The sequence below is a fragment of the Sphaerodactylus townsendi genome, linkage group LG04 (assembly GCF_021028975.2).
Source record: "Sphaerodactylus townsendi isolate TG3544 linkage group LG04, MPM_Stown_v2.3, whole genome shotgun sequence".
Classification (NCBI taxonomy): domain Eukaryota; kingdom Metazoa; phylum Chordata; class Lepidosauria; order Squamata; family Sphaerodactylidae; genus Sphaerodactylus; species Sphaerodactylus townsendi.
Genome location: NC_059428.1, coordinates 152,142,699 through 152,161,669, shown reverse-complemented (window position 1 = coordinate 152,161,669; position 18,971 = coordinate 152,142,699).

The window sequence follows — 18,971 nt, the reverse complement described above, 5'->3', positions numbered from 1 at the left end:
CCACCTGGAGGTAGCACTGGAAAGAGGAGGGCACTCAGGAGGGTATCTTTCCGTAGAGTCTCCACTTTGTCGCCACCGTTTCCTTCGGGGGAACTGATCTAGCTATTCTGGAGACCAGTTACCATTCTTGGTGAACTTGGAGCCCCCCATTTTTATTATTTTATTATTTACCTTGCGTGGTGGGACAGTCTTGCTCTGACCTGCACTTCTTGGCCTTTGAAGAAATTATGTACTGGGAGGGCCAGGAATCCCAGCTTCCCTTCCAAGTCCTCTGCCTACTCCAGGTTGGGAAATACCCAGAGAGGGTGTTGTGGGTTTTCCTCTGAAGATGCCAGCCACAGACGCAGGAGAAAATGCTACTGGAACACGGCCATACAACCCGGAAAACCCACAACACCCTAGTGTTTTTGGCCGTGAAAGCCTTCGACAGATGCAATACCTGGAGATTTTGAGGGTGGACCCAGGAGAGGGCAGGGTTCATACCTCAGTGGGGTATAATGCCATGGAATCCACCTTCCTGGATTACTGCTGATCTCCTGGCGACAAAGATCATTTCTGTCCATTGAATCTTTATGACATGAATGAAGTTGGAATCTTTGCACCTATAAAATTCCTCCTATTTCACACCAGAGAATCCTTTCCGCTTCCCTGATGACACCAGCATGTTTTGCGACATATCTTGCAAAATACCGACATACCTTGCAAAAACTGGCAGGGAGACAGGAGTCTTTGAAGGGGAGTGGGAACAGGAAATGTGTCTAAATACAGGCTGGGACTGGGCTTGTGGCTTTGGTTGAGGAGTGTAAGGCGCAGAGAAACACGATCCTTCTGGACAGGGAAGGGGGGGCGGGGAGGACATCCATCATGCTACATGTCACTAAACAAATTGACTCAGTGTGAAGACTGTCGTTCCCCTCCTTAAACAAACAGCCCTGGAGACCCAAGCGGCAACAAATAAACAGTGGTCCGAAGGGTGGGAGGGGCCGGCAGAGGCCGGCAGAAAGAAGGCCCAGCAAGCACAGTCCTGCTTATGTTGCTCCTAGATGGGAAAAGCCAGCCTTTAAACATTGTGTTAGGCTCTTGGGTAACCAAGAAATAGACTCCACGGTGATGGGGAATCAGGAAAGAAGCAAGACGGATTTGAAACAGCTGGTGTCACGGCGGAGTGGGGTAGGGTCTCTGTGGAAGATTATGCTTCCAGAGATACATAGGGACAAAGTGTGGTAGGACTGGCTTCCATCGCGCTAACTGTCAGGGATCCCACACATTGTATTTGAGTGTGGAAGGGTATGTTTGCACTATAATTTTGCCAAAAGACGTTCTCGGGAATTAATGCAGGATGCAGGCATCCCCCCCCCCCCCCCCAACTCTCCATTGCCTTCATCATGACGGCCGTTTTTCTAGCTGAATAATAACTCTATATAATTTACCCAGCCAATTGCTGGTTCTTGTGCATTTGCACAAAAGCCCTGTGGGGCAGGCCGGTAATGTTATCCCTGCATTGAAGGGAATGGGAAAAATGGAGCTGACTTGACAGCAGTTCACCCCTTAGGCCTTGTAAGGTCCACACAGCACTTAAGATAGCTTTATATTCTCAATTCTGTAGTGACCAAGGCAAAAATCGTTGGCATGTTATCAGTCCCTCTCAGCTTTGTCACCAGAAAATCTGCTCTCTTGTCTATCTCCTTCTGTCCTCTTTCTTTCTTTTTATAAAAAAGGGAAAGTTGCTAGTCCCGATGATGGCCAAGATCCGATTCCAAACGTGCGAGCAACGCTCGGTGAGATCTCAGAATCTACGTTTTCTTCCTGCAGAATTGGACTTGGGATTCTGATTCTTTCAAACCTGCCATTGCAGCACCCACAAAGCTACGGGGCTGAATATGCAGAGCAAGAGAAGCTGGACTCTCATGTGAAGGCTGCTACAAGGAGGCACTTGCTGCCAAGAAGGTAGGGGTGGGAAACAGGGAAGGGGAGGAGAGGAGAGGAGAGCTCTCCCATCAGTGAGAGAGACACGGTGTTGCTGCAAACAGCTGGAGTCTATCACAGAATTGTTATGGATATTGTGAGCAGTTCAGACCATGGCAATCTGTTCCCAATCTGCCTCTTTTTTACAACGACTGGTTTTTTTTCTTCCAAGTTTTTACCACCAGCCCCTCACTATGATCCGTTGTGGCTCCTGCAAAGCAGCTGGCATGGGGACCCCCACCCCTTAAAAAAAAGAGCTGAAATCCTACTGATTTACTATTGGGCAGGAAAAGAGGAGCAGGGAGACTGACCCCTTCTCTACCAAGTAGCCAATACATCCCACTGCATCAGAACATTGGTGTATCCAACCCAGCCATTATCTGTGCCATGGGTTAGGGCCCTTATGGAGCCACGGTCCCACCCCCTCTGCTTTTTGGTGCATGCTTTGGTGCATGTGTGCAGAAAATAGAGGCCCCATTTTCTCTTGGGGGACTGACCTCTGGTCGTTTCCCCACTTACCTGCTGCTGCACTCTACTCTCCCCAAGTAGCGCGGGGTCTCCCAGCACTCCCCACTACAGGGGCGGCGACAATGCAGCCGCCCCGACGCTGACACTGTCGTGCCCCCTCAGCGCACGTCATTCCTGGCGCTCCTCGAAACGGTGCCTTTTGATGACCCCGCGCAGAGCGCGAGGTGGGGAAGCCCAGGAGCGCACCAGAAATGACGCGCCCTGGGAGTAGTGCGCAGCAACCTTTGGTCGAGGTAAGAGGGGAAACGACCTCTGTTGTCTTGAGATGAGCCGTCATTCCAGAGGCTGGTGTTCCTACATCTATCTTGTCCAAAACTATCTTGTCCTACATCTATCTTGGCCAATATTAGATTGCCAACTTCAAGTCGGAAAATACCTGAATGCTTTGGGGGCAAAGCCTAGGAAGGACAGAGACTTCAGCAGCGCAGAGTCCGTGCTCCAAAGCAGCTGTTTTCTCCAGGGGAAATGGATAATTCTGCCTGGAGGTTGGCAACCCATTGCTTTCAGGATTGGGCTGTGGTCATCAGCTTTATTTGACAGAAAGATCACCAGGCAGATCAGCTCTGTAGACTGCCGGCCTTTGGGAGTGGGTGGCTGGGCATTAGAGGTCTGTGGTTATCATCATTGCTGGTTTCCACACAGAGTCATTGATCCCACCACACCGGTGGAGGGCTTCATATCTCTGTGTTTGTCAGGAATGTGTAGCTTACAGGCAAATCCACTGGGAAGCTGCTGCGGGGTGCATTTTTCGACCGGGACTGTGGAAATGAGGGCTGCACAGCATTAACATTCCTCAGCTGCTGCTGCTGCTCCTCTCCTCTTTTAATTATTTTTATGTGAGATTTGCCCCCCCCCCCCCGCCCAAATTTCACCCCTGCCTGTAGCCGAAAGCCTCCGAAGGAAGCACGCTTGACTTTGAAGCACATAAAACCCTTTGCTCTCTTGCAGTTTTCCACTGTTTAAAAAAATCCTTTCAAGGACTGGCAAACTAGCTTGACTCTTTTATTCGAAACAGATTCCGAAAAGGGGCCGAGGGTTTTTTAAAATATCACTTTCTCCTCCTAGAAGAAGAGAGCGTTCTCTCTTGTGGTTATCTTAGCTAATGAGAGCAAGGGCATTTCTCATTAGCGAGGATGTTTGGGGCCAATTCTGATCTTACATTTTCTACAGTCCCTCTGGTACATGTTAAACGGGTGGGATATGGTGTGTTCGAGGGGGTGTTTTTCTGAGGAGGAATGGTTGTGAGAGACCATAAGCTTTCCCCCGATTCTCCTCATGGGCCCTTCCTGCAGATATATGTGTATGTTACACAAGACGCGGGGCTGCTACAGAAAACCGTATCCCTGAATCCACATAACCCACATAGTGACACCTTTGCACTTTCTGGCCCCTTCCGCACACGCAAAATAATGCGTTTTCAAACCACTTTAACAACTGTTTGCAAGTGGATTTTGCCATTCCGCACTGCTTTAAAGAGCACTGAAAACAGTTTGAAAGTGCATTATTCTGCATGTGCGGAATGAGCCTCTGTTTGCCTTGTCCCTTGCTCTTATCATTAGCCGATAGGAAATTGCATAACTTGATGGTATGGTGTCAGGACTGAGCTGCTAATAGGAAGCCACATGGCGTCATAGTCACACAACAGGAAGAAGGGGAAACGGTTTTGACCTCACTAGTGTGGCAGCTCAAACTGTGGGCTGCAGACCTAGAAAGCTAAGGACAGGAAAGGCAATCCAAGCACCAAGGAGCTATGCTGTCCTGTGGAATAAGCCAGAGGTCCCAGCCATGGAGTCACCTCCACCACTAGGAGACTTTGCCTTACTGCCCTGCCGCTTTTTGCCACCTGCTTGCCCAGAGAGGCAGGATGTATGATAACGCTAGATTTTGCTCAGAAGCCCTTTCCAGGCACGGAGTGGTGGTTAAGAGCAGGTGGACTCTAATCTGGAGAACTGGGTTCAATTCCCCACTGCCCCCTATGAGTGGCCGATTCTTATCTGGGGGACTGGATTTGTTTCCCCACTTTTACACGCGAAGCCTGCTTGGGGCAGCCACAGTCCTTTCAGAACTCTCTCCATCTCACCTACCTCACAAGGTGTCTGCGGTGGGGAGAGGAAGGGAAAGGAGTTTGTGAGCCACTTTGAGAGTCCTTACAGGAGAGAAAGGTGGGATAAAAATCCAAATCCTGATCTTCTATTTTTCTTCAAAAGTCAGCTTAAAAAAAGAAAACGGCAGCTCTCTAAGGGCTCATGACCCAGGATTCGCCTGAGGATCCCCAATCAGGGTTGAAAACCACTGCTCCAAACAAATGAGCTTTGGACAAAGAGATCTCCTGTCTGCCTGTTTATTCTGTTTTCCTCCCCCACTTACACATCACCAAAGACTCTAGCCCACATGGCTATATCGGATTACTCCGCAATCATCACTCCTCTGCTGATTTAAAAACCAAGAAGGCGATTCTGGCAAAGATAGCCGGGGAAAACATAGCTGTCCTTGACACGGGCCAGAAAACAGGGACTATCCTTGGAAAACCAGAACATATGTTCAGAGCAGTTTCATAACATGACAGCTACTTCTTTCTACAAGGAACTCTTAGTGAAGGAGGAGGAGGAGGAGGAGGAAGAAAAGTTTGGATTTATATCCCCCTTTCTCTCCTGTAAGAAGACTTAAAGGGGCTTACAATCTCCTTTCCCTTCCCCACCCACAACAAACACCCTGTGAGGTGGGTGGGGTTGAGAGAGCTCTGAAGAACTGTGACTAGCCCAAGGTCACCCAGCTGGCCTGTGTTGCGGTGCACAAGCTAATCTGGTTCCCCAGATAAGCCTCCACAGTTCAAGTGGTAGAGCGGGGAATCAAACCTGATTCTCCAGATTAGAGTGCACCTTCTCTTAACCACTAAACCACGCTGGCTCCAGATAAAGATAAAGCTTTGATCAAGGCCAGCCATTGAATGAGGGCTCTGACCTGGGTCCAACATGCCAACCACTAAATCAGGGGTCCCCAATGTGGTGTCTGTGGGCATCAAGGGGCCTGCTGACACTTTCACGGGTGCCCCCCAAGTGTTTTCAGAAAGGGAGCATTATCAGTTGGGGCTTTTACCCACCAGGGTTTCTGATTGACCATTGGCCATATGATTCTGTGTACAAGCCCTTGACATGTTGGTTCAGTGGCCGCCACAGTACAAGGACCTTCTCTGCATGAATGAGGGCGAGTTGCAGCCGCCACCGTGTGCCTGGCTCTGCCGCCTCCAGCAGCCGTTCTGTGACCGCCATTTTGTGACTGTGCCCACATGCCGTACCAGAACACCAAAGGTGCCCCCAGGCTTAAAAACATTAGGGACCCCTGCACTATGCTGCCAAATTTTATTTTTTGTAAAAAACCCCAAGATTGCCTGTCTCCCATGTGTTTCTCAGAGCTGATGAGCCTTGAAGCCCCTCTCAATTCTGGCCATTCCCCGACTCCCACCCTGGGCAAATGTTCCCATGGGGAAAGCCCCAGGGGGCCCTGATTTTGCAGCCATTGCCGTTGGAATGTAGGGGGCGGGAGAAGAGCAGGGTTGTATCAGCAGAGACAGATATGACGTGTCAGGAACTGTCACAGGAAAGCCATGAAGAAGGCTGTCTTTTATGTATTTTCCCTCCTCTAATTGACTCATTGTTGTCCTCTCCCCACCCCCAATGGTGGGTGGGCATTCTGTCTCCTAAACAAGGGGTGGGGGATGCAGAGCAGCAGGCGGGGGTGGGGAGCCAGCTTCCATCTCCCCACTTCCCCCCGGCTCCCCACTGTCTTCCCACACGCTGCAACTTTCCCACAGATTTACCCTGGTTCCCAAGCCTGTTTTCATTAACAGGGGAAACTAAGCTGGGGTGTATGAGAATGTAACACGGTGCGGAGAGCCGCAACAGGTGGTGGGGTTTTCAGAGTCAGTGGAGAGAAAGAAACAAACGCGCACAGAGATCAACGCAAGGGGGACGAGTGAGGGGTGGTGGGAGATGCGGGAGCAGCAGCAGCAGCAGCAGCAGCAGCAGGGGCTGGTGAATCACTCTTCGTCATGAGCCAAGGGAGGAAGCCAATTATCCGGAGAACTGGGAAAAGTTTTGCACCCATGACAGATGCCAAAACTGACAGTCCTCTGTAAAGTATGAATTATCTGTAGGGTTGGGAGAGACTTCTCGCCAGTGGTGAAACAATCGGTGTGGGGTGAGGTACGATTGGGCCGAGGAGGGATCTGGGTTCTAATTCTGACACAGCAGCATAGCTTCTATGCTGGCATGCAAAAGTACAGGATTTGAAGAATCAGGCACATAGGTGAACTGTCCTAAGTTGAGGAACAGCTGTGCAAAGCAGAGAGGGGGAGAGATGTGTCAAGCCACAGGAAGGAGGATGGGATGCCCACCCATTCACCCACGCTCCCTCTTGGCCTTTAAAGCTGTTCCTGCGCTGTGCCATTTCAGCCTACAGGGGACTCTCACACATGCAAACGGCTTCCCATTTTATACAAAATAATCCACCACAAAGAAAACAAGAAGTTATGGTTCTCGCTTTCCCCTGATGTACTAGGTTTCTAGGTGCTGGGAATTTCCTGGCTGGAGGAGAGAGGCTGAGGACCCCTGACCTAGACACAGTTGTGCCTTGCAGCGAGAAACACACTCTGATGGAGACATTACCCGCCACCTTTCCACAGGGTTTGCTAGGCAGTTTGCAAGACGAGAGATGAACTGAGGTGGTTTGCCATTGCATGTTTCTCTTAGCAACCTTGGATTTTCTTGGTGCTCTCCCATCCAAGTACTAACCAGGGGCTGACCCTGCTTAGCTTCTGGCATCTGTCATGGTGTGGCTAGCCATCAGCCATTCAGGTCAAGACAAAGTTTGTTGGTCCAATAACAAAATGGACCTGTACAGAAGTCCCAAGTGGCTCCTTTCACTTGAAGCAAATGGTCGTCTTTAAAGAAAGAAGGAGCCAGTCACTCATTCTGTGGTCATCTGAAGCTGGCCTGACCCAGTCTCATAGGAAAACAAGTTCACCCAAGTTTCACGTGTGGCTGATTCTCATAGTCTTCCTCCTGTTCTCATATGCTGAATGGCTGATACTGCTGTATCAAAAATGTCTGATTCTATGACCAGCTAGAGATTTTTAATACACAGGTGGCTCTTCCAGAGTCAACACGTCCATTTGGGAGATGAATTCGCTCTGTGGAGCTGGAGGAAATCAGAGCAACAGGATTACCGTGGGCTGCCCTAAGCCCCAGAGGAAGCTGCGCAGAATCTGAAAGGGTCAACCAAAGAGCAGTTGCAGAAATTACCATTTGGGGACAGCAGGGCGGATGTTAGATGCTTTCTCTTTGGTGGGAAAATGACGTGCCGGCAGACCTTGCCAAGAGGCTACTGCTCCTCTTCATTTTTCTCGACACAACCCTGTGTTCCTGGCTCCTTGCAGCTATTTGAAGTCAGGGAGTCTAACTCGAATAACATTTATAATATTATAGCGGCCACCCGATGAGCATCTGTGAGCCAGGCAACGTGAGCCCCCAGATAGAGACTCCCTTCAGGAGTCATCTGGTACCTCCCCAACTCCACCCCAAAATCAAATGGAAAACAAGGCATGACTTGTCAAGGACGACCGTAATTTCGGCCCTCTCCTTCAGAAGCTAAGCAGGGTAGACCCTGGCTGGTGTTGGAATGGGAGACCTCCAAGAAGGGACGTGACGTGAAGGCCGGCAAATGACAAACCACCTCTGAGTGTCTCTTGCCTTGAAAAGTCCCTCAGGAGGCACCATAAGCCAGCTGTGACTTGACAGCACAAACTAAAATAAAAGAAGCCCCCACCTTCCAGCCGCATAAGGGCATCCATCTGCTACCCTGCAAAAGTTTTTCCTCAGACAAAACGGTCGTAGTAGGTATAAATTTGGAAGGCTTCCTAGTTTGCTTCAAAAACAGAAAAAAAGAAGAGCTTTGTGACTTTCTGAAGGTGAACACATTTCCTCTCCCATTAGCTGTTGCAGGCTTGAGTCTATATTAAAAAAAAGATTTGGGTGAATTTGGGCCCCTCTCTTAGCCTAACCTACCTCACAGGGCTGTTGCAGCAATGAGCTGGGGGAAGGAAGAACCATGTAGCACCTTAGAATTAGGGTAGGGTAAAAGTATACCACATGGAAACAGACTAAACTTGATGACTGGAACTTACAAGCAGCTTCGTAATCCTGCTTTCATTTCGTTTCCAGCTTGGCTGGATGATTCTGGGCAGAAAGAAGGTTCAAAAGGTTGCTGTTTTTTTTTCATACGTCGTTAATTGCACAGGGGTGGCCCAAACAGCAGTACCTCGGGTTTCCATTCTGCACGAGACATTTCCTGGAGATCTGGGGACAGCGCCTGTGGGGAGGGGAGTTTGGGGAAGGGGAGGAGCTCAGCAGAGATGAGAGGCCACAAACTATTCACGGTTGCCGACCTCCAAGTGGGATACAGAGATCACTCAAATGACAACTGTCGTACAGAGATCAATTCCCTTGGAGAAAATTGCCACTTCGGAGGGTGGGCTCCATGGCACCGTCGCCTGCTTTTGCCAGGTTTAACATCCAACAAGGAGCTGCCAACCCTACAACCATCCCCAACTGCCATTTGCTCCAGGGGAACTCATATAGGAGTATCTCTGAGGACCACTGTGGGTTAGTTAAGCAGAGCTCTTTGAACAATACCTGTTTCCGCCAATTGTTTTTGCCTCTGCCAGAATTTGAGAAGCGCTACAGGGCATGTATGAGGAGTCGCATGGCGTAGTGGTTAAGTGCTTGCACTGCCACTCACACGGCCAGGAGTTCGAGCCCCCTGTGGGTCAGATATCCTGGCAGCTGGCTCATGGTCAACTCAGCCATCCATCCATTCCTTGGTCGGTAAATGAGTACCTAGCTCATAGCTAGGGGGTAAAGAATAGCCAGGGAAAGCAATGGCAAACTACCCCACAAAGAGGCTTGCCTATAAAATCACTGCTCGCAGTGGTACCCCAGGGTCGAACACGACTGAAAGGGAAACTTTACCTTTACAGGGCATGTATCGCTTGCTGCCCTGTGTTAAAAGGCCCTCTCCTTCAAGATTATTTTTCCCCATCTCCTTGGCAGTGCCATGGTGGTGTGATGCGATAGGGTGGCTGGTGGGAAGGGGTGGCGGGTAAAGCGTGCGTTCCACCATTTTCCTTGAGATTCCTCTTAGGGCTGCAGGTAGTCAAGGCCTTTCATAACTCCAAAACCTAAGAAGAAACTCCCAGATGAAAAGAATCCAGAAGCTTCCCCAAAAAAGCCAGAGCCGAAAATAAGACAACTGCCAAAACGCAGTGTCTGTTTCTTTTCTGCTACTTTGCTTGCTGCGTGGGAACCAAATATTTGGTTCTTCCTTGGCATCAGATGAAGTTTCACACACCAGCGTACACACACACACACACATGCACAAGCATGCACATGAATCAGTAACCACCATAGATTTTCAGGCTCCGGCGGCTACGATGTTACTCTCAAGAGAGAGGGTAGATTGTAGGAAACATCAGTTGGCTACGCGGAAGCATATGGATCATCTCACCACGGTCCCTTTGTGTATCTAAGATCTACAGGAGATGGGTTGTTTGTAAATTCTGTTGTTCTGCTGCGTTGATGACATCTGAAGGCTGTGGAAGGAAGACTTGATAAAGCGGGCAGAAGGAGAGGGAGGTTCTGTGTAAATCCTGGCAAAGATCCTTTGGGGAATTGCAGATTGAATTCCAGGGTCTGTGGCCACCCAGGGAAGTCCCAGCTGGTGTGTGGCTATCAATTCAGAGGTCTTTTTATTGAGGGGAAGGGGGTAGTATAACCTCGAGCCAGTTACTATAACTCATCCTAGCCTGCCTCAAAGGGTTGTTATGAGGATCTCTATGTTTTTTACCATGGAGATGGGGGAAATTGCTCGAGCATCTTGTGAGGTAGTAGCATCACCTCTCCTGGAAGTGACATCACATGTTGCCATTTTCCCCTATCTCTATCCCTCAAATAGCTGTAAATTTTGCTTTATTCCCCTGCACTTTCTCGTCAGCTACACAGAAAAAAATGTTCAAACCAGTCTGATAAAGCAAACTGCGTTCTGAAATGATTCTGTGCATACTTTGGCCAATGACTGTAATTAATAAATTCTGTTGTGTTCTGAATGATAATTTGCTGATCACTTCTTCTTTCTGAACTGGTTTCCTGCACATGCAGGGTCAGTTTTGTAACTGTCTCTTCCAAAGGTCACGGTTTGGAGTGTCTTCTGGGGTTAGGTTCTTTGCCTGCAGGTCTTCATTGATTGTGTCCATCCACCGTGTTTTGGGTCTGCCATGGGGGAGAACTGTTGTTAAAAATAAACCAAAAATTCATGTTATGTCTGAACTGGGCCTTAGAAGGACTCTGAAAAAGCAATTATTGGGCCCAGAGGCCTATATAATCCTACTAAGCCCACTCAGTTTTGACAAAATAAAAGGTCTGGTTGTAAAAATTGTCTCTGAATCGCGACATATCAGGCTGTGAACATGTGAGAACCCGTGACAAAGGGCTACGCTAATCTAAACAATCTGGAGGCTGGGCATATCCGAATCATATCCAGCTCAGCCGGCCATGGCGACTTCTCCAATTTTATGGTTCTCGCCGGCAGGTGCAGCCAATTAGTTTAATAGCAAGCAGAAAATATTAGAAAAAGCAGGAGGAAATTCAGAGTAAATAGGGAAGAGGAGGAAAAGCAAAGGACGGAGGCATAGAAAGAGAGGAAACGGGGCTGGCAGAGCGGATGTATCAATATTCTCACACTGCAATCATTCCTCTGGCTGCCTATCAGTGACTGGGCTCAATCCAAAGCATTGGTCATCACATACAAAAAATAGGGTTGCCAGCTGCAGCTTGGGAAATTCCTGAAGACTAGAGAGAGGTAGTGAAGGAGGGCGAATTTTGGGGAGGAGAAGAAGGTCGCTGGGAGAACGGTGTCAACCCCGGTTCTCCAGAGTATGGTGTCAAACTTGGTCCTCCAGAGTGTCAAACCCAGAGCGTCAACCCCGGTTCTCCAGAGTACGGTGTCAAACCTGGTTCTCCAGAGTGTCAAACCCGGAACGTCAACCCCGGTTCTCCAGAGTACGGCGTCAAACCTGGTTCTCCAGAGTGTCAAACCCGGAGTGTCAACCCCGGTTCTCCAGAGTACGGTGTCAAACCTGGTTCTCCAGAGTGTCAAACCCAGAGTGTCAAACCTGGTTCTCTGATGAGGTTAGGAAGGCTCCCACACTCCCAGCCTATGCAAAACTGAATTATTCGGGAGGGCTTTTGAACACAGGAAATAAGGCTGTACTGGGATGAAAGATGGCTTGGAGTCGGACTATGGCAGGGGTCTGCAACCTGTGGCTCTTCAGAGGTTCATAGACTACAATTCCCATCAGCCCCTGCCAGCACGGGGGCTGATGGGAATTGTAGTCCATGAACATCTGGAGAGCCACAGGTTGCAGACCCCTGGACTAGGGTTACCAACTTCCAAGTGGTAGCGGGAGATCTCCTGGGATTGCACCTGTTCTCCAGGCAAAGAGATCAACTCCCCTGGAGAAAATGGCCATTCAGGAAGGTGGATTCTCTGGCATTACACCCAACTGAAGTCCGTCCTCTCTCCAAACCCTGCACCTTGTCTCCATGGTTACAGAGGTCAGTTTCCCTGATGACAGTGGATACTTTGGAGGGTGGGTCCTCTGGCAATGTACCCCACTGATGACCCCGTCCTCCCCAGGTCCCACCCTCCAGTCTCCAGCACTTTCCCAACCTTGATCGGGCAAGCCTATCCCTCCAGTCGCCTTCCAGTGGCCAGGCGAGGGGAACTTGGCAACCCTAAGTGGGCCCCAGTATTCAAGTGCATCATTTAGCAAAGCAGGTGGGGTTAGCAGAAGCCGGCATGGGCTCTGTGCTAATGAGAGAGTTTTAATAATAAGCTTGAAGAGCGCTTTGCTCCGTTCCCCCCCCCACCCTTCCTCTCCAATCTCAGGTCCTTTTCTCAGAGGCTGCAAAGTAGCCGTGAATGTAAAGAATTTGTCACTATGCATGGCTAAGTTCAGTCTTCTCCAGCTGTCGGGGGCTCAGCCTGCCCCTGGAACACCATGGGGGCCCACACAGATGCATGGGGTAGAGAGGGGTAGGGGAATTGGGGGCAGGGAGAGTCAGGCTGAAGGCAGTGAGAATCTAGTTCCAGAGAAGTACCCAAGTGACAGCATGACCTTGCGTGTGTTTTATTTGGATGTTGGGGGGGGGGATGTGACCCACAGGTTTGAAAAATAACTTTTCCCACATCCCCACTGCTGAAACAGCTTTTTGGGTTCACTTTGGCCGTTTCCCCACTTTTAAAATGACGTCGGTATCGTCTGGTCCAGGACCTTTTTAGTGCGAGGGTCGTGTTCCTGGGCTTCCCCACTGCCTTACGCTCCGTGCGGGGTCATCAAAAGGCGCCGTTTTGAGCAGCGCCAGAATGACCTGCGCTGAAGGGGCGCAAGAGCAGCAGAGTCGGGGCGGCTGCGTTGTTGCCGCCCCTGTAGTGGGGAGTGCAGGTGGACCCTGCGCTACTCGGTGAGATTAGCACGCAGCAAACGGTGAGTGGGGAAAGGGCCTGAGTCTCGCAGTGACAATTTCAGAATAAATTTAGTTTAGTTTCTATGCCTGAAGGTTCAGACTTAACGCTAAACCTGATTTAGTTTCATGCCATGCCGCAGCCTCCACCCTCCAAAGCTGCCATTTTCTTCCCAGGGAACTGATTCCAGCACTCTGGAGATCGGTTGTGATGCTGGGAGATGTCGCGGCGAGGGCTGCGTGAAGGGTTGCAAGGAAAACTGGAGGCTTGGTGGGGTCCTTTGTTGGGGGAGTCCTGGCTGTGTGCCCAGTGACTGCAGGGAACTGTAAGTTTGGGAGACCTGACCTTCTTATGTGAGGGAGCACCTGGCCAGAGGACCACCATCTTTTCCAATACGGGTTACATGATACCTTCATATACTTTCTGGTAACCCTCACCGTGTCCCCCTTCTCCTCTCACCAAAGTCTGAAACAGACCTTCCATCCTTCAAACATCCCTGTGGCAGAGACAGAAGATGTGCCCCACCCCTATTAGTGACCAAGAGGCACCTGGCACCCTTATATGTAAAGCATGGTTTTCAGCTGAGTTCTAGAGCAGTAAAACTGCCTTTGACCTAGTCAAGCAATCAATTGTATAAAAGATAAGGTTATGAATTCTGAAAAGAAACAGCGTTCGTGGTTTTCTGGTTTTTAAAAAAGGTATCGTTTCAGAGGCTAGACATGCTATCCAGTGGTGGCGAACCCTTGGCACTCCAGATGTTATGGACTACAATTCCCATCAGCCCCTGCCAGCATGGCCAATCAGCCATGCTAGCAGGGGCTGATGGGAATTGTAGTCCATAACATCTGGAGTGCCAAAGGTTCGCCACCATGGTGCTATGCTGTGGTGGAAGAGTTAGATTCAAGTGCAGTAGCACCTTACAGGCCCACAAAAATCTATGGTGTGGGAAGCCCAGGTTCGAATCTCCAGTCTGTCAAGGAAGTTTTCTGGTGACCTTGAGTCAGTCTCGCACTCTCAGCCTAACCTGCCCCGCAGGATTATTGTGAGGATAAAATGAAGGGAAAGAGAACCGTTTAGGCAACTTTGTGTATATATTGAGAAGGAAGGAGGGATATTAAAAAAGTAAATTAATACATCCATTTCTTTTTAAAACATCCCAGCGGTGCCAAAAACACCTGTCCCAATGCACTTTTTTTGTTTTATTATTTGACAGTATAGAACAGGGGTAGGGAACCTGCGGCTCTCCAGATGTTCAGGAACTACAATTCCCATCAGCCTCTGTCAGCATGGCCAATTGGCCATGCTGGTAGGGGCTGATGGGAATTGTAGTTCCTGAACATCTGGAGAGCCGCAGGTTCCCTACCCCTGGTATAGAAGAATGTGTTAGAAGAAACCACAGCCATGGAGTTCCTTTGCAAGTGGGTTCTGGAAAGTCCAGTCAGCTTAGAAGGGGGCTCTCACTTCCAAAAGTTCAGGGACCATTCCTGTACTCTGCCCTTTGAGCAACAGCAAGATCAACATCTAGCAGAGAGGTATGTTGGTGAATAATAATCATGAAAGAGGCGCCCCAAATGATTTTGGAGCACTGCACAATGCCGAGAAGCAAAACCTTCCCTGACAGAACATAAAAACCCATGTACCTACTTTTCGGTGACCAATGTCAGAGGGGTATATTAACCTATGCCCCTCAAACACCTGCTATTCTGTCTCCTATTGTGCATGAGGCCTAGCCTTAATTTTCTCGCTGAGGATTACTTCACAACCAAAGTTCATGGAGATCAAGGGCCGGGGCCCTCAGGGAGGCCTAGGGCAATCTTTCGCCATTCGCTCTGCCTGCCAGCCCACCCTGCGAAGCGGCCCTCAGGAATCCTCCAGCTGCTGTTTCATTTCAGATAACCCCCGCCTTGCACGGCAGCAGTGTCCCCACCCTCCTCTGCAGACCTCATACACCACACCACTAAAGGCCCTCTCCCCCACACACCCTCCACCCTATTTCATTGGCGGTGGTAGGAAAAGGAGGCGCATTTTGGATTCGGCTCTCTTCGCCTTTGTGATTCCCTCTTTTGTAACGGAGTGATTCACAAATTCAGCCTTTTATCTCCCTTGGAAGGAGAAAAAGGAGGAGGGGTGAAAAGAAGGGGAAAAAATAGTTGCAAGGGGGGAACTGAAAGGAGGACACAATGAAGGGAGAAAATGGCGGGAAATGTCTCCTCAGAGGCTTCCATTGTGTGACTTCGTCTGTGTTACAAGGATAAGCACACTAATCATGTGTGGGAAGGACCCTTCGGGCCTCGGAGGAGAATTCACTGACAAGACGCACATTCCAAACCACCACCGCCACTCCCCGACTTTGGGAAAATCGCCCATCAGAGGGTTTTGCCGATGTGCCTGAGAGCCGTTCGGCATCATGAGAGCTTCAGCTATTGAGCTGGCTGGGCTTTTCATTATGTGCCTAAACATGTTCAGAGGAAACGGAGAGGGCATTTTCTATGCTGGCTGGACACAAAAAGAGGAACGTGAGCCTCAGGGACAGAACTACAGTCCCTTTCGTGCAGTTTTGCATGGGACTGATTCCAGTGTTATGGCCACAGTATTGGAGCTATTAAAAGTAGGAATGCCAGCTCTAGGTGTGACCATATTAAGCAACAGTATCATTAAATAACATCTAGTATAAATAGGTTGAACAGCCCAAAGGCTTCTAGTGTGGACATTTTGGGTACCTTTCCATCCCTCCCTCCCTCCCTCCCTTTTTTTTTTTGCAGTTGACTTTAGAATGTTTTTAAGCAATTCGTGCATGTCTGGGTTACCTTTTATTGACAATGTAAATGCCACTTTTAGGGTTAGTCTACTCCTGGGTTATCTGGAAATTAAATCTCCAGGTGGGAAAGAATAATGCATCTTGAGAATACCGCTCTTTCTGGAAAATTAATGTGCACGAACCCTGTGGGCCTGTGTGGTGCACAGTTTGCTGTTTCATTTACAACAGGGGGTGAGGTTCATTTCAAATTGTCAAGGGTCATGGTATAGTACCGTGGTGGCGAACCTTTGGCACTCCAGATGTTATGGACTACAATTCCCATCAACCCCTGCCAGCATGGCTGATTGGCCATGCTGGCAGGGGCTGATGGGAATTGTAGTCCATAACATCTGGAGTGCCAAAGGTTCTCCACCACTGCTATAGTACAATGACGACCAGTAGCTTGAACCAAAAATCAAACAGTACATCAAGGGAAGGTCCTGTTTGTTGATCCTCCAACAAACAGGTTAGCTACTATGTGAATCATAGAGTTGGAAGAGACCCCAAGGGCCATCAAGTCCAACCCACTGCAATGCAGGAACACACAATCAAAACACTGCTGACAGATGGCCAACCGGGCTCTGTTTAAAAACCTCCAAAGAAGGAGACTTCACCACACTCTGAGGTAGTGTATTCCACTGTCGAACAGCCCTGACAGTCAGGAGGTTTTTCCTGATGTTTAGGTGGAATCTCTTTTCCTTCACTTTGAACCCATGACTCCTGGTCCTAGTTTCTGGAGCAGCAGAAAACAAGCCTGCTCCCTCATAGGATTCTGGACTAGATACTGGTCTGGTCTGATCCAGATGGGTTTTTCTGGTGTTCTTTCAATCTTACCTTCCGTACCAAGACTTAGGCTTTGGTTGAATCCGTCCTCTTGTGTGTATCTACCTTACACATTGTTATCTCACCCTTTTTTCAGTGAGCTCAGGGAAGATGGGTCTTCACAACATTCCCTGTGAGGAAACTTAGGCAGAAAGAAAGTGACTGGGCCATGGTCATTCACTGGACTTCAGGATCAAACGGGAATTTTAATAACAGCTACCAGGTAAGCAGGAACTAAAAAGGAGTCTGCAAGTGCCTTCAAGATGAACTGATTTGTTGACTCAGCTTTCAGGACTCACAAATGAATGTCGTACAAACCAGTTATTTTTTAAGGCCCTTCAGGATTCCTCTTTCGATCCTTGCTGCAACAGACTGACGTGGCTACCTCTCCAAAATGTTTAAACAGGTGTATGCAGCATGCGCAATCTCCCTACATCAAAGGTTCTATAGTGCTGAAGTTCTGGCCTGTGGGCGCCACGGCTTTCGGAGAATGCGAAGCCCAATTTTGCCATTTTAAAAAGTTTGTTTATGCAAACAGATGGTTTATCCCTCCACATATTTCGGTTATCTCTTTACATCTCTCTCTGTCTGTCTCTATCTGTATGTCTGTCTCTCTCTCTGTGTCACTGTCCCAACAGTTCACTGCAATGGTGTTTGACGCACTGTTTTTCCTTCAACTGAGGAAATAGTAATTTGGATGCGTCTCCGGAGGTGAATGTTTTCCTTTCAGCACAGGTTGCTGGATTGTGTGCTGGAGTGACAAAAGTTCACAGTGTCCCTTTTGTGGCAAATAATTAAGCTGGTGTATGCCGTTCACAGCGGAGCCCAGTGGGGGACCTTGATGATGGAATGTTGTCTGCTCCTGTCTGTAGCATAGTGATGCCAACGGTCGAGGCCTTGATACAGCTGCCATGTTGGATTTAGCTCCTCTGAAACTATAGACTTTGACTCATTCCTTGGTGACAACTAAGGTGGCTTCAGGTTAATGCATTTTGAGAGGAAGTCTGTTCCACCCTTATCTCCCAGGCTCTGTCACCTTGAGAGGGGAACCCACCAGTGATCTCAAACAGTAGTCAGATAGAGGGAATTTAAATGAATGAGATAAAGATCACACACATGTTTCTACCCTGCAGCCTCAATTTGCCTTGTGGGGGGAGTGTTTAACCCTTCAACCACCACCTGGTTGCACTCTTCTGTACCAGGATCCCACCTTTGGTATTCGTGTTTTAAAGGAGAAACGACATGTATTTCCCTGTTTAAAATGCTAACAGCAAAGCAGGAAGCCCAGTTTTACATAGCAAAAGCGGGGAGAAAATTTCGTATTGTGTGTGACTGTTCATGTGGATGTAGTCTGTGTTTCTCTGCCTTGGGTTGACACTAAGTCCGGAGCCTCCAGTTCTTTCACTGTTCTTTCCTCTGGCTGGGTTAGCTCTCTTTCCCCCCCCCCCCCAAAAAAAAGTTTCTATAGTGCAGAAGTTTTGGCCCCAGCCCAAATACCACTCTGGAATGTGGAGGATATGGAGAAGTGGGAGGAGGCGTTTAAATCTGAGACAAGGGCAAAGGGCATCAAAAACAGCATGGAAAAAAAATCCTCATTGGGACCGAGAGAAGAATAAATGTTTCTCTTTGGCAGAAAAAGGCTATCTGATTTGGCCAAAAGAGCCCAAGTTAAATCAAAACAAGATATATTTTTTTTCTCCTGGGCAGAAAGTCCACCGGATGTACACAGCATTTTGAGGCAATCATTTAAATAAGAGGAATGCATTAGGGAGGGAAAGCAGCCAAAACCTCTGTTATTCCATTAGCTGTTTTCTTTTTTCAGGCCTTTTCTTTTCTCCATACTTTATGTTTTCTCTCTTCCCCCCGCACATAGCCAATTGCTGTGCGTGTGACTTGAGGGATAAAGGACCTATTCGATCTCTCTTTCTTTCTCTCAGTTACACACACGCGGATGTATGGAAACCTCTTCTTCATGGTGCCATTCCACAACTGTAATCCCAAACTGGGTTGCCAGCTCTGAGTTGGGAATTACCTGGAGACTTGGGGGTCCAGGCCTGAGGAGCAATGGTGGACCTAGGGGGCCACCCAGGCGCCACTCCCCTCGGTCATGTGGGGGGGGTACATTTGGCCACCCGCCGCAACCACTCACCTGCTGCTATTTGCCCACTCTGCTCACAGCTTCCCTGCCCACCCTGCTTGCCACACCCTCCTCCCCGTATTGCCCTGCTAGATCCCTCCGCTTGTCGGGAGGTCCCTGGCCCAAGGGATATCCAGGTGGCCACCA